This window comes from Erinaceus europaeus, chromosome 7 (genome assembly GCF_950295315.1).
Source record: "Erinaceus europaeus chromosome 7, mEriEur2.1, whole genome shotgun sequence".
Taxonomy (NCBI): Eukaryota; Metazoa; Chordata; class Mammalia; order Eulipotyphla; family Erinaceidae; genus Erinaceus; species Erinaceus europaeus.
Genome location: NC_080168.1, coordinates 1,363,214 through 1,378,947, shown reverse-complemented (window position 1 = coordinate 1,378,947; position 15,734 = coordinate 1,363,214). Strand labels below are relative to the sequence as shown.

Below are 15,734 nucleotides of genomic sequence, written 5' to 3'. Positions count from 1 at the left end.
AGGGGTACATGGATGCAGAATGCTGGGATACAGGGATGCAGGGATGTCAGATGCTGGGATACAGGGATGCAGGAGTACAGGGATGCAGGATGCAGGGACGCAGGGATTCAGGGATACAGAGATGCAGGGATACAGAGATGCAGGGATACAGAGATGCAGGGATGCAGGGGTGCAGGGATACAGAGATGCAGGATACAGGGATGTCAGATGCTGGGATACAGGGATGCAGGGGTACAGGGATGCAGGGGTGCAGGGGCTACAGGGATGCAGGATGCAGGGACGCAGGGATGCAGGCCGCTGGGAGGTCAGAAGCTGGGATACAAGGATACAGAGATGCAGGATGCAGGGATACAGGGACTCAGGGATGCAGGATGCTGGGGTGCCGGCTGATTGGGTGAGGGATGCTTGCATGCTGTGTGGTGGGTTACTGGGCTGAGGACATGCTGGGTGCGGGGTGTCTGTTGCGGGCGACTGCCCTCCGGCATGACGTCATCACCAGCCCCCCAAGTGAGCTGCGGGCGGAGGCGGCAGGTTAGGGCGGTTGGCGACAGCCCGAGATGCCGGCCCGGTGGCCCGGAAAGCAGGTGCGGGCGACGCCAGGGCGGTGTGACTCGGCCCGTGCGGGCGGGGGACAGCGGGATTCTGAGGTGGGGGACGAGATCGAGGGGTGTGAGGGGGGCGGCAGCCGAGGACCTGCGTGGGGAGGGGTCTCGCCGTCCTCATGGGAGGGGGCGCTGCGGTCCCCATCCGGCACCACTCACCTGTCCCCGCAGCCAGATGCCAGCCCTCCCCGCCGCACCCCCCCCCCCCCGGGGCCGGGCCTACACGCCCCGCTCTCCCAGCAGGGTGGGCGGGCGGGCAGAGGGTCCGAGGTCGACTGGGGGGGGCTGCGACTTCCAGCCGGGGTCCCGGTGACGTCACGGCCCCGCCCCCGCCGCGCCCCCTCCCCGAGCCACGCGCCAGCTGGCGGCCGGGCTCCCGGCAAAGCAGCCAACCAGCGGGCCGGGCGGGGGCGGGGCGGGCGCGCAGCCGTCACGCGGTGCGGGGCGGTGCGGGGCGGGCGGTCACAGCGCAGCCGGCCGCAGCCCGGAGGGGACCTGCCACGCCGCGCCCATGCCCGGCCGCCGCCCGTGACGCCCGCCCGCCAGGTGAGGCCTGCGGGGCCCGCCGCTGTCCCTGCGCCCGGGCCCCGCATCCCGCATTCGCATCTGCATCCCGCATCCGCATCCCACATCCGCATCCCGGGCCCCGCAACCGCATCCCGGGCCCCGCATCCCTCCGCAGCGCCAGCTCCGCGTTGCGTCCCCGGGGCGGGTGGTAGCCGAGGCGCCGGCGCCCTGTCCCCCCCCCCCCCGTCCCTCCGTCCCCCCACCCCGACCTCCCCAGTCCTCGCCGAGAACAATGAGGCGAATTCAGGGCGCCCGGCCTCCCCCCGCAGCCGCCGGCCGGTCTGAAAGGCCCCGTCACTGCCGGCCCTGGCGGGGGCGCACACCCTCCCCTCGTCCCCCCTGTCCCCGCAGGGATGTGGCCGCGGGGCGGGGTGGAGGAGGATGGTGGGGCGGGGGGGGGGGCGGAGGCTAGGACGCGGGCGGGTCCCGGGGAGGGGGCGCCGGGGAGAGGGTCCGGGGGGATTCCAGGCCCGGGTTCCCAGGGAGGGGCGCCGGGGAGAGGGTCGGGGGGATTCCAGGCCCGGGTTCCAGGCTCGGGTTCCCGGGGAGGGGGCGCCAGGGAGAGGGTCCGGGGGGATTCCAGGCCCGGGTTCCCAGGGAGGGGCGCCGGGGAGAGGGTCCGGGGGGATTCCAAGCCCGGGTTCCAGGCTCGGGTTCCCGGGGAGGGGGCGCCAGGGAGAGGGTCCGGGGGGATTCCAGGCCCGGGTTCCAGGCTCGGGTTCCCGGGGAGGGGGCGCCAGGGAGAGGGTCCGGGGGGATTCCAGGCCCGGGTTCCAGGCTCGGGTTCCCGGGGAGGGGTGCCGGGGAGAGGGTCGTGGGATTCCAGGCCCGGGTTCCCAGGTTGGAGGGCGGTGCGGGAGCCGAGGGAAAAGGGCGGTGGGGGGGCTGCGGAGGGCCCCTGAGAACCACCTGGGAGGGGGCTGCGGGCCCCCCAGGCCGTGTCCCGGCCGCAAAGGACACCCTCCACTCCCCCCACCCCCAGTTATTTCCAGAAAGCGGCCTGGGAGGGGCCGCAGGGCCGCGTCTACGCAGCGGGCGCCGCAGTAACAGGTGTGGCCGGCGCGGGAGGGGGCTGCGGCGCGGTGGGCGGGGGATGCCGGCGGGAGGACCCCGCGCCCCCTGCCGCCCCCGAGGTCGCCCCCTACCCCGACTGCGCAGCCTGCGCCCTGGGGACCGGGGGGGGGGGTCCGCCCCGTTGGGGGACGGCGGGAGGAGGGGACCGCGGAGCCGGAGCAGAATGCAGAGTCACGGGCCTGTGGGCGACGCGGCCCGGCGCACCCCCGATGCAAGTCCTCCGCCCGCCTGGACCCTCCCGGCGCCCCCCTCCCCCGACCCTTCCTCTGACCCCCGCTTTGACCCTCCCCCTGTCCCCAGCCTCGGACACCCCTCTCCGCCCCCCCTCCCAATGCCCCCCTCGGACCCACCCCTGTGCCCCGCCCCGGACCCTCCCCGCGACCCCCAGCCACGGACCCTCCCCTGTTCTCAGCCTTGTAGCCTTTGCTATGGTCCCTCAGACCCTCCCCCTGCCTTCCTCCTCAGACCCACGGCCCTTCCCGACTGGGTCTGCAGCCTCTGACACTCCCCTGCTCGGGACTGAAAGGCGGCGGGTTGGGTGGGGGCCCTGGCCTCACCGCAGGAAGAGGTGGGGCACCCCTGGGACGGCCCCTTCAGCTTGGGAGTGACCATCTGGGGCTGCCACCTCTGGGTCCTCGGGGTGCCCTAGGCGCCCAGGGGGGCGGCCAGCTGCGGGCCTTGGGGGCTGGGGTGCACCTGCGGCAGCCATCTTGCAGGTGTGGCTGGGCCTGTCTCCAGGGCTGTGAGGGGGCTGCTGTATAGGGGTGCCCATCAGGCTTCCCTGCACCCCAGGAACCTCTGGGCTGGGGCAGCTGCGGTGGGGAGACTTTGGGGTGCCGGAGCCAGGCAGGGTCAAGTGAACCCCAAGGGCTGGGCACCTTGGGTTGGAGCAGAGCAGGGTGACCTGGGGGGTGCTGCTGGGTGGGGGGGCAGTGCTTCTGTCTGGACATTCCCCTGAACCCCAAGACTCTGAGGGCCAGGTGGGGAGAGGGTGAGGGGGCTGGGTCTCCTGCAGGCCTGGAGGACTCGGTGTGAGGGAAGGAACCTGATGGAGCTGTGGCCTTGGGGACACAGGCGGGATGAGGCCAGGGCAGGATGGGGGCTGGGGCTCCCTTCTGTGGCCATCGCGTGGAGAGTGACAGCCAGGGGTGACCCCAGCATGACAGTCTGCAGTGCTCCTGGGAGCACAGCCCCACTTAGCACTCCAGGCATGGGGAGCCCCTCACAGGTGGGGACAAGAGGCCCATTGCCCCACCCCCAGCCCCCACCTGGACGAACTGAGAACCCTGCAGGGTAACACCCACCGCAGCCTCCCCCAAAGCTCCTGGCCATGGGACTACCTGGCTTCTATCGGACTGTCTGACAGTTTGCGGTGGGGGCAGTGCCTACAGCTGGCTAAGTCCTGACTGAGACCCCCCCCCCAATGCCTTGAGGACGGAGGACGTGGTGATGGGTCACTGCCTTGGGCACAGGTGGGCTGAGGCCTTGGCCAAGATCATCCCATTGGGATCCCCCCTGTCCTCTGGGGGCTCCTGGCGGCTAGGCGGCCCTGCATCTGGGGCTGCCTCACTGTCCTCCTCCCTGTGGCCCTGGGGGGGTGACCACTGCACACTGGTCACACAGCACTCAGTCTGACACAAGCACACACCCTCACAAACCCCCTCAGCCTTACGCTCACAGCCTAGCCCTTTCTCGCACACTCATGCCCTTGTACTCACTCGCTCAGTCACACACCCACACACACGCTCACACCGACACACCCACGGGCAGCGCCCCACCCCTGTCCTGCTCCCCTCGTGAAGCCCCTCTGAGGGTGCTGTGGGGGTGACTCTCTGGGGTGCCCTCGCCTCTCCTGGTGCTGTGGGCCTGAGCTTCAGGGCTGGTGTCTGCCGCAGAGGACAGGAGCCAGCCGGCGGACCCTCTGTCCCTGGGTCCCTCCACCTGGACCTTCTGTCCCCTTCCCATGGGCTCAGGGCAGCAGGCATGTGCCGGACTGTCTCCTCATAGGACAGTGTCCTCCCATCCACTCCCTGCAGGGCAGGATCCCCCCTGCTCAGAGAAAGGCCATGGGCCCCGGGGCTGCTTTGCTCTTGGGATTCTTTCTATTTTCTTTGACGAGACAGAGAGAAATTGAAAGGGGAGAGGAGATGGAGACGAGAGAGACACCTGCAGACCTGCTTCGACACTCATGAAGCTTCCTCTGCAGGTCGGGGGGAGCTCGAACTTGGGTTGGGGCTCTCTTTGCTGCCTCTCTCCCCAGCTCTCCACACCCTCCCTCTTTCCTGGGAACCCCTCCTGCCCCTCCTGCCCCCTTCCTGTACCTTCTCCTGCCCCCTCCTGCCCCCATTCTGTCCCCCTCCTGTTCCTCTCCTTTCCCCCCTCCTACTCCCCTGACCCCTCCTATCCCCTCCTGTCCCCTCCTGTCCCCCCTGACCCCCTCCTGTCCTCTCCTTCCCTCCTGTCCCCTCCTATCCCCCTCCTGTCCCCTCCTGTCCCCTCCTGCCCCCTCCTTTCCCCCCTCCTACCCTTTGACCCCCTCCTGTCCCCTCCTATCCCATCTTGTCCCCTCCTGTCCCCCTCCTGTCTCTTCCTGTCCCCTCCTGTCCCCCCTCCTTTCCCCCCTCCTACCCCCTTCTGTTCCCTCCTGTCCCCTCCTGTTCCCCCTTCTGTCCCCTCCTGTCCCCCCTCCTGTCCCCTCCTGTCCCCTCCTGACCCCTCCTGACTCCTCCTATCCCCTCCTGTCCCCTCCTGTCCCCCCTGACCCCCTCCTGTCCTCTCCTTCCCTCCTGTCCCCTCCTATCCCCCTCCTGTCCCCTCCTATCCCCCTCCTGTCCCCTCCTGTCCCCTCCTGCCCCCTCCTTTCCCCCCTCCTACCCCTTGACCCCCTCCTGTCCCCTCCTATCCCATCTTGTCCCCTCCTGTCCCCCTCCTGTCTCTTCCTGTCCCCTCCTGTCCCCCCTCCTTTCCCCCCTCCTACCCCCTTCTGTTCCCTCCTGTCCCCTCCTGTTCCCCCTTCTGTCCCCTCCTGTCCCCCCTCCTGTCCCCTCCTGTCCCCTCCTGACCCCTCCTGACTCCTCCTATCCCCTCCTGTCCCCTCCTGTCCCCCTGACCCCCTCCTGTCCTCTCCTTCCCTTCTGTCCCCTCCTATCCCCCTCTCCTGTCCCCTCCTGTCCCCTCCTGCCCCCCTCCTTTCCCCCCTCCTACCCCTTGACCCCCTCCTGTCCCCTCCTATCCCATCTTCTCCCCTCCTGTCCCCACTCCTGTCCCCCTCCTGTCTCTTCCTGTCCCCTCCTGTCCCCCCTCCTTTCCCCCCTCCTACCCCCTCCTGTCCCCCTACTGCCCCACCTGTTCCCTAACCCTAACCCTAACCCTGACCTTTGCCTGTCACTTGTCCCTCACCTCAAATGACCTTGGATGTGCTCTGTCCTCACTCCCGACCATCCTGGCTGTTAGCCCTGAGGGGATGTCCAGGCTGTCATCTGGGGGGGGGGGGGGTGCCGAGGCTTCCTGTCCATGGCTCCTTCTGTCTACCTGCTGGGGCTCAGGGGCTCCTGGTTCCTGGGGTGCAGGGGAGTTCCTGGGTTTGGGGGTACAGAGGGGCCTCCTATGTTCTGGGGGTGCTAGGGGTCCTTGTGGGGTACAGATGGGGCTTATGTGGTGCAGAGAGGGATCCTGTGGTTCAGGGATGAAGAGGAGGCTCCTGTGTTCTGGGGGTGCAGGGAGCTCCTGTTCTTTGGGGGTACAGAGGGGCTCTTGTGTATTTGGGGTGCAGAGGGGCTTCTGTGTGTTGGGGGTACAGAGGGGGCTCTTGTGTATTTGGGGTGCAGAGGGGCTTCTGTGTGTTGGGGGTACAGAGGGGGCTCTTGTGTTTGGGGTTATAGAGAGGGCTCCTGCATTCTTGGGGTGCTTGTGTTTTAGGGCTTGGGGTGCAAATGGAGCTCTCATGTTTTTGGGGTGCAAGGTATCTTCATCACACTGCTGGTTCTGCTTCTTGCATGGAGCCCCAGGTCCCTGTCTGCTGGTCACCGTCCCTGTGTCCTGTTCCGCCTCTGGGGGACACACTGCTCTGTGGGGACCATCTGTCAATGTCCACGGCTTTCACCAGAGAGCCCTCCCTGTGGCCCTCCTTCAGGGCTTGGGGCCACCCACTGGTTGGCCCTGACCCCCCTTCACCCCTCAGCCCTCTAGGGTACTGCTGTCCTCCACCCCTCCTGCACAGGCAGCCTGGGGCCCCACTGGGACTACATCTCTGTGACCGTCCGGAGAGCCTGCCTGGCTTCTCACTGTGACTGAGGCACACATGCGGCGCTGGCGTTGTTTCCAGGATCCAACGCTGGCCTGGGTAGGGCAGGCGGACGGCTGACAGGGAGTCCCTGCTGGGACTGCGCCCTGCTCTGTATCTGCCCTGCCACCTCCAGGTCCCCGAGGACGAGGTTAAGTTTCTGGGGCTTGCGACTGTCCCCCGCCACCTGGGCCCCTGGAGCACCCTCCCTGAGGCCTCCTCCTCAGTGCTGACCTTCCCGTCCATGCTACCTGCACCAACACAGGAGACTTGTCACCCTCAAATGGGGTGTCACCCACTGGAGGACGGAGGCCCACAGTCCCTGAAGACAGGAGCTGTGGTGGGCAGTGGGCAGCGCCGACCTCACCTGCAGCTCTCCCTGGGCTCTGCACCCATGTCCAGCTCCCCTAGCTGCCGCCCAGGGTTTGTTTGGGAGCCGGGATCTGGGCTGGGAAGCCAGCTCAGCGCCAGCACACAGGACACACCTGTCCCCAGGTTCAGTGCACTGCACCACCATAAGCCAGAGCTGAGCTCTGCTCTTCTCTCTCTCTCCATCTCTCCGCCCGCCTCTCTCTCCTTCTCTCGTGCCCTCTCCATATATATATCTTTCTCATTAAAACTATATATATTTAATTTTTAAATTTATTTATTCCCTTTTGTTGCCCTTGTTTTTTTATTGTTGTTGTTGGATAGGACAGAGAGAAATGGAGAGAGGAGGGGAAGACAGAGAGGGGGAGAGAAAGACAGAAACCTGCAGACCTGCTTCACCGCCTGGGAAGTGACTCCCCTGCAGGTGGGGAGTCGGGGGCTCGAACCGGGATCTTTACGCCGGTCCTTGTGCTATGCACCACCTGCACTTTACCCGCTGTGCTACCGCCCGATTAAAAAAATATTTAAAAAAAATAAAAAAAAAACATTTTTTTTTCCAGAGCCTGCTTAGCTCTGGCTGATGGTGGTGCTGGGGATTGAACCTGGGACCTTTGGTGCTTCAGACATGAAAATCTTTTTTGCAGAACCATTATGCTATCTCCCCAGCCCTAAAAACAAACAAACAAAAAACCTAGAGGTCAGAAGATAACTCACCCAGCAGGACATCTGACCCAGGTTTGAGCTCTGACCCCGGGACCCTTGGGGGAAGCTCTGGTGCTGAGGCCTTCGTTTACCTCTTCCCCCACTGTCTCTGTCTCTGTCTGTCTGTTTATCATCTATCTACCTGTCTCTATCATCTATATATTTAATATTTCTATCATCCATCTATCCACCCACCATCTATATATGTATCTAGCCTCTATGTAACTATCTTTTATTTATCATCTGTTATCTCATCGATATTATCCATCTGTCATCTGTCTGTATCTATAGTTATCTATCTTTCATCAGCTATCAATATATTATCCATCTACCTATTCATTCCACCCATCATCCATCCACCCATCATCTATCTATCTTTTCTTCACACCATCTTTCTATTCCACCCATCATCCATCTGTCTGTCTGTCATCTATCTCTCATCTATCCATCGCTCATCTACCCATCATCCATCCATTTTTAATTTTTTAATTACTTTACTTCGTTTTATTTTTTGTCTCCAGGGTTATTTCTGGGGCTCAGTGCCTGCACTACAAATCCACTGCTCCTGGAGGCCAGTTTTTCCCTCTTTGCTGCCCTTGTTGTTTTAGCATTGTTGTGGTTATCATTATTGTTGTCATTGATGTCATTGTTGGATAGGACAGAGAGAAATGGAGAGAGGAGGGGAAGACAGAGAGGGGGAGAGAAAGACAGACACCTGCAGACCTGCTTCACCACCCGTGAAACTGACCCCCATGCAGGTGGGGAAACGGGGCCTCGAACTGGGATCCTCATGCTGGTCCTTGTGCTTTGTGCCATGTGCGCTTAACCTGCTGTGCTACCGCCCGACCCCCTATTTTTAATTTTTATTATTATTTAGTTATTATTATTGTTTTCTTTTACCAGAGCAGTGCTCAGCTCTGGAATATGGTGGTGTGGAGGATTGAACCTGGGACTGTGGAACCTCAGACTTAAGAGTCTATTTGCATAACTGTTATACTATCTCCCCTGCTCTCTATCTATTATCTATATCTATCATAAAAAGAATGAAACAGCAGAACAGTTGGCCCAGGAGCTATGAAATCAAGCCTACTCGAGCCCCGGTGCTGCAAAAAATAAATAACTTAAATACATAATAAAAATATTAAAATGACCTATTTGTCCCACCTGTGGCTGCTCTGAGTTACCGTAGAATCACCGTCTCAGCCCTGGTGCTGAGGGGTTCACTTCCTGGGGCAGATGCTGCCTTCTGCACCCATGGAGGGGGAGACACCGAGTCATGGCCACTGGTCCCCGCCCCCAGACCCACCCTTGCCACTGTGTCTGACCTCTCCCCTCCACACAGCACCTCTGTAGCTCCACACGGGGGTGGGTGACTCAGATCTGGGTCCCTCACTAAGGCTTCTTGGTGTGACTGGTTCAGTGCCCACCCGCCCCATGCCTCCCATCATCCTGGGAAGGCCCCTTTGTTGGGTCCCAGCCCCCTGTGTCCATGGTCCTTCTGTGACCCTGGAGGTGCTCCCCCAGCCCCCTGCCTTGCAGACAGAGGCCTGGGTTCAAGCCCTGGTGCTGCGTATGCCCGGACAGGGCCCTGCTCCCTGGATGGACAGACAACTGGATATGCAGACCAGCTTGGAGGATGAAGGAGCGCCCGCATACCCCTCCAGAGAGCATGTCTGCTGGCACCTGCCGTGGGTTCTGTGGCTTCTGGCAGAGACGTGTGGTCCCCTGTGGCTGAGCCGTGGGGTGCCCACCTCCATCTGGGCTGGGGGCTGCCTGGCGCCAGCGGGGTGACACGTCTGTGGTTCTCACAAGCCACTGGAGAAGCTAGTCTGCAAGTCTCCCTTCCCACGGTCCTCCTCCCATTTAAAATGGAGCCAACGCTAGTCTCTGGGAGTCGGGGGTGGGGGTGAGAGCTGGCCGTGTCCCCAAGTCTCCTGGTCTCAGCCACACGTGGGTGGGGCTGGGACTCTGAGTCCAATGTTTGGGGAGATGTGAAACCTCTTGGGCCAATCTCCCTTCCTTTCCTTCTTTGTTGCCACTGGGTGTCACAGCTCTGGGCTGACTTTTTCAGTTACAGAGACAGACAGGTATGACAGAAGGAGGAAGGAGACAGCCAGTAGGTGAGCTCTCTCACCAGCTGCCAGCTCTTTCCTTTCAGGGCTGCAAGGAATCCAGGGTCTCTCGACTTGTTCTGGACTTTCTCCTGCCACACGTCTCTCCTCCTGCTCTTGGTCTCCCTGGAGACTTAAGAAAATCATTTCTTGGGGGCCGGGCAGAGGTGCACCTGGTTAAGTGCACACATCGCCATGTACAAGGACCTGGGTTCGAGAACCCGCTCCCTACCTGCAGAGGGGGACACACCTCATGAGCAGTGAAGCAGGGCTGCAGGCGTCTCTCTGTCTCTCTCCCTCTCTGTCTCCCCTCTCAATTTCTCTCTGCCCTGTCAAGTAAAATAGAAAGAACTAAGGCAGCTGGGGGTGGTGGATTTGTAATGCTGGCACCAAGCCCCAGCAATAATCCTAGTGGCAGTAAAAATAAAAAAACACAAATGGAAGGAGGATCCTTCATCTCCACAGTGATCCCAGTTTTATTAATTAATTTATTTATCTTAATTTCTTAAGCTTCTTGAGAGAGAGAGCAGAGACACCTGCAGCATAATCCACTGCTCATGCAGCTTTCCCCATGTCAGAATGATGCTTCATTTCTTTCTCTTTTTTTCCCCTCTAGTTGCTGGAGCTCGGTGCCGGCACTATGAGCCCATCACTCCTGGTGGTCATATTCCCCTTTTATTCCCTCTTTCCTGCCCCCCTTTTTTTGCCTCCAGGGTTATTGCTGGGGCTCAGTGCCTGCACTATGAGTCTACTGCTCCTGGAGGCCATTTCCCCCCTTTTGTTGCCCTTGTTTTTTACTGTTGTTGTTATTGATGTTGTCGTTGTTGGATAGGACAGAGAGAAATGGAGAGAGGAGGGGAAGACAGAGAGGGGGAGAGAAAGACAGACACCTGCAGACCTGTTTCACCGCCCGTGAAGTGACTACCCTGCAGGTGGGGAGCTGGGGGCTCGAACTGGGATCCTTTTGCCAGTCCTTGCGCTTTGCACCATGTGCGTTTAACCTGCTGCACTACCACCTGGCCCCCTTTCCCCCTATTTTATTTTATTTTCTATTTTTAAATTTTTTCTATTTTTTTTTTTCTTTCTTCTCCTCCAGGGTTATTGCTGGGCTCGGTGCCTGCACCATGAATCCACCGCTCCTGGAGGCCATTTTTCCCCCCTTTTGTTGCCCTTGTTGTAGCTTCGTTGTGGTTATTATTATTGCCCTTGTTGACGCAATTCGTTGTTGGATAGGACAGAGAGAAATGGAGAGAGGAGGGGAAGACAGAGAAGGGGAGAGAAAGATAGACACCTGCAGACCTGCTTCACCGCCTGTGAAGCGACTCCCCTGCAGGTGGGGAGCCGGGGGCTCGAACCGGGATCCTTACGCCGGTCCCTGCGCTTTGCGCCACGTGCGCTTAACCCACTGCGCCACCGCCTGACCCCCTCTATTTTTTTTTTTTAACCAGAGTACTGCTCAGCTCTGGCTTATGGTGGTGCAGGGGATTGAAACTGGGACTTTGGAGCCTCAGGCATGAGAGCCTCTTTGCATAGCCACTATGCTATTTACCCGTGCCCTTCCCTATTTTATTGGATAGGACAGTGAGGAATTGAGAGGGGAGGGGGAGACAGAGAGGGAGATAGACAGAGAGACACCTGCAGCCCTGCTTCACATCTCATGAAGCTCCCCGATGCAGGTGGGGAGGCGGAGCTCGGGCCGATTCTCGTGGTTTTTATGCACTTAGTGCGATGTGTGCGTAACCCAGCGTGCCACCGCCTGGCCCCCGGGATGATGCTTTCTGTCTGTGAATTGGGGATTCCTTTGGGTTTTCAAGGCCTGTTTGTTAAAAGATCTGTTTATTTATGTCGGAGGGTGGGAGAGGCTGAGAAAGAAAGAAGGACCTGTGACCAGCCCCTGAGCACACCCCACCCCACCCAGCAGTTCCAGCTGTGTTCTCAGTGTTCCCACCCCAGGTTTAGAATGATCTAGAATAGAGTCCCTCACCCCCCCCCCCCACCTCTGGGGACGGTGCTCCAGGCGAGATCTCGGAGTCTGGATGGAGAGTCTTGGTTGGGGGCCGGGAGCCCCACCTTCTGGCTCTGAGAGACTTTTCATTCTTCCTGCTGTGACCTCTTCTTGTTCTCTGAAAGTTTATCTTTCAAATCTCCAGAGAGGACAGGGAGACCCTCATCCAGCACAACGCACACTTTAGCCAACAAGGACCGAGGTTTGAGTCCTGGCACCTGCTCAGGAGACTCACGACTTTGCCGCGAGCGGTGAGGCCGCACAGGCTGGAGCCCCAGCAGACGCCCATGGCAAAGACGACTCTCTTTCTAAAACTGTTTTTTTTTTTTTCAGTTGCCACCAGGGTTATTGCTGTGACCCTGTGCCTGCACAATGAATCTGACGCTCCTGGTGGCCACTATCCATTCCTTCCTTTTTTGTTGCCTCCAGGGTTTTCGCTTGGGATCATGGCTGCACTATGAGCCACTGCTTCTGGAGGCCATTTTCCCCATTTTGCTGCCCTTGCTGTTATTGTTGTTTTGTTGTTGTTGTCATTGTTGCCATGGTTGTTGTTGGCTAGGACAGAGAGAAATGGAGAGAGGAGGGGAAGACAGAGAGGGGGAGAGAAAGACAGACACCTGCAGACCTGCTTCACCGCCCGTGAAGCGACTCCCCTGCAGGTGGGGAGCCGGGGGCTCGAACCGCATCCTTATGCCGGTCCTTGCGCTTTGCGCCATGTGCGCTTAACCTGCGGTGCTACCGCCCGACCCCCCCCCCATTTTCTGCCTCCAGTGTCATCGCTGGGGCTCAATGCCTACACTACAACCCCACCGCTCCTGGCAGCCATTTTTTTCTTTTTCCCCCCTTTCTTTCTAACCTTTACTAGACAGGACAGAGAGAAAGTGAGAGGGAAAGGGAGAGAGAGGGAGAGAGACAAACACCTGTAGACCTGCTTCACTGCTCCTGAGGCTTCTCCCTGCAAGTGGGGAGCAGTGGCTCTAACCCGGGCCCCTGCGCCTGCTGATAGTGTGCTTGACCGGTGCACCACCACCAGCCCCTCAGATATTTTCTGTTATTTATTGTAATAAGAAACACACACAGAGAGACACACACCGGAGCTCGGCTCAGCTTTGGTTTATGATGGGATTGGGGATGGAACCTGAGACAACAGACACCCAGGCGTGAACGTCTTTTCCAGAACCACTGTGCTGCCTCCCCTGCCTGCCTGCCTTTCTCTTTCTTTCTTTGTTTTTCAAAAATTTATTATTTTTATTTATTTATTGAATAGAGACACCAGAAATAGAAACACCAGGAAGGAGGAGATAGAGAGGGAGAGAGACAGAGAGACACCTGCAGCCCTGCTTCACCACTCGTGAAGCTTTCCCCCTGCAGGTGGGGACCAGGGGCTTGAACTTGTGTCCTTGAACATGGCAATCTATAGCTTTAACTGGTGTTAAACTGCCCAACCCATAAACAAGTGTTTTTATGGCTATTATTATTATTATATTTATACTTGTTTTCCTCAGACCCCTGCTCAGCTCTGAGCTACGGTGGTGCTGGAGATTGAACCCAGGACCTCAGAGCCTCAGGCTCTCAGGCGTGAGCGTCTTTTGCAGAAGCCCTGTGCCGTCTCCCCCACCCTTACGTTCTCCTCTGGTTCTCAGTTGCATCCGTGCACGACCTGTCTGACGTGGGGCGCGTCTTGAGGGCCTTTCCTTGAGGGGAGCGGGAGAGAGAGCAGCTCACACAGGGCGCTCATGTCCCCTCCCCGCTTTGCCAGCGTCCTGGGGAGGCGCTGGTGCTGGTGCCTGCCAACAGGAGCGCGCCCCTGAGCTTGTGGCCTAGACTCTGCTGTTTCCCTGCGGCGTCTCTGAGCCTGTTCTGCGCATTCTCCCTGATGTATGTTCCAGACCGCTGATTCTCTTTCCCACTGATGGGCCGGTTGGCACAGCTGCTGGGCTTCACAGTGAGTCTCTGCTTGTCAGTTTGTGTCTGCAGGCCCACAGTGCTCTCGCCCTGGCCCGGCCAGCGCCTCATAGTCCACTGTGGACGACGGAGGTCCGGGATCCGCCTCTTTTATTTCTCATTTTTTATTGGGGGGCTTAATGGTTTATAATAAGTACAGTTGTTGGTGCATGTGTAAAATTGCTCAGTTTTCTGCAAACACTCTCCCCCCAGCCTTAGCTATAAAAAGCCCCCTCACCCCACCCCCCCGGGCTCTCAGCTCTCCCTCTCTGAGGTCTCACTCCCTGCTCTCCCCCCCGTGGTCAGGTAGTGGGGACGGCCATTGCTGGCTGGCTCCATGTGGTCTGAACCAGACCCCCCCCCCCATCCTATAATAAAGATCTGTGTACCCCTTTGCTCTGGACGTCCGCTCTCTTCTCCGCGGTGCAGCCCGACACCAGACCACCACAACAACACCTAGGGCCTCCTCCACCATCAGCACCAGGATCTGAAAGCCCCCACCCCCCACCAAGGGGGTTTTTACTTTGGTGCATTACACCAGACCCAGTCCACGTTCTGTTTTGTGTTTCCTATTCTGTTCTGACTTCTCCACTTCTGTCCCTGAGGGAGATCATCTCATCTTCATCCTTCTCTTTCTGACTGATCTCACTTCACAAGATTCCTTCAAACTCCATGCAGGATGAGGTGAAGAAGGTGAACTCATCATTCTTTATAGCTGAGTAGTATTCCATTGTGTATATATGCCACAACTTTCTCAGTCAGTCATCTGTTATTGGACACCTGGGTTGCTTCCAGGTTGTGGCTGTTACACATTGTGCTGCTGTGAATACAGGCACACACAGATCTCTCTGGATGGGTGTGTTGGGTTCCTTAGGCTCTGTCCCCAGGAGAGGAATTTCAGGGTCACAGGGCAGGTCCACTTCTGGCCTTCTGAGAGTCTCCAGACTGCTCTGCACAGGGGCTGGACCACTGACATTCCCACCAGCAGTGGTGAAGCAGGGCTGCATGTGTCTCTCTGTCTCCCCCCCATCTCCCCCTCCTCTCTCAATTTTTCTCTGTCTCTATCCAATAATAAATAAACAAAAACTTTTTAAAAATGAAATGATGTTGAGAGAGACAGAGAGAAACACGCAGACACCTATCAAATAAAGAAAGATAGATAGATAGACTAGCAAGATACCACTTCAACCCTACGAGAATGTCACACATCAGAAAGGACAGTAGCAACAATGCTGGAGGCGTCATAGGGGTAAAGGAACCCCCTGCCCTGCTGGTGGGGCTGGACCCACCGACATTCCCACCAGCAGTGAGGAGGGTCCTTGGTCCCCACACCCTCTCCAGCATTTTTTGTTACTGGCCTTTCTTTATTTCATCCTTTCTTTCTTTCTTTCTTTCTTTCTTTCTTTCTTTCTTTCTTTCTTTCTTTCTTTCTTTAAATTTCTTTATTGGGGGATTAATGTTTTACATTCAACAGTAAGTACAATAGTTTGTACATAATATTTCTCAGTTTTCCACATAATAATACAATCCCCACTAGGTCCTCTGTCATCCATTTTGGACCTGTATTCTCCCCCCACACACACACCCACCCCAGAGTCTTTTACTTTGGTGCAATACGCCAATTCCAGTTCAGGTTCTACTTGTGTTTTCTCTTCTGATCTTGTTTTTCAACTTCGGCCTGTGAGTGAGATCATCCCATATTCATCCTTCTGTTTCTGACTTATTTCACTCAACATGAATTTTTCAAGGTCCATCCAAGATCGGCTGAAAACGGTGAAGTCACCATTTTTAATAGCTGAGTACTATTCCATTGTGTATATAGACCACAACTTGCTCAGCCACTCATCTGTTATTGGACACCTGGGTTGCTTCCAGCTTTTGGCTATTACAAATTGTGCTAAGAACATATGTGTACACAGATCTTTTTGGATGGTTGTGTCTGATTCCTTAGGATCTATCCCCAGGAGAGGAATTGCAGGGTCTAAGGGCAGGTCCACTTCCGGCCTTCTGAGAGTTCTCCAGACTGCTCTCCACAGAGGTTGGACCCAATGACATTCCCACCAGCAGTGCAGGGGTGT

The 15,734-nt window shown here is 58.4% G+C and overlaps 1 protein-coding gene across 13 annotated transcripts in view; it reads left to right on the top strand.

Moving 5' to 3' along the window:
* The first annotated feature begins 1,063 nt into the window (after nucleotides 1–1,063).
* KIF1A (kinesin family member 1A) overlaps nucleotides 1,064–15,734 on the top strand; it is a 71,863-nt gene continuing 57,192 nt past the window's right edge. For all 13 annotated transcript variants that reach the window (XM_060193563.1, XM_060193562.1, XM_060193560.1 and 10 more), the window contains exon 1: nucleotides 1,064–1,148. The gene's annotated coding sequence lies outside the window, so the exon portion shown is untranslated. The remainder of the gene's footprint in view (nucleotides 1,149–15,734) is intronic.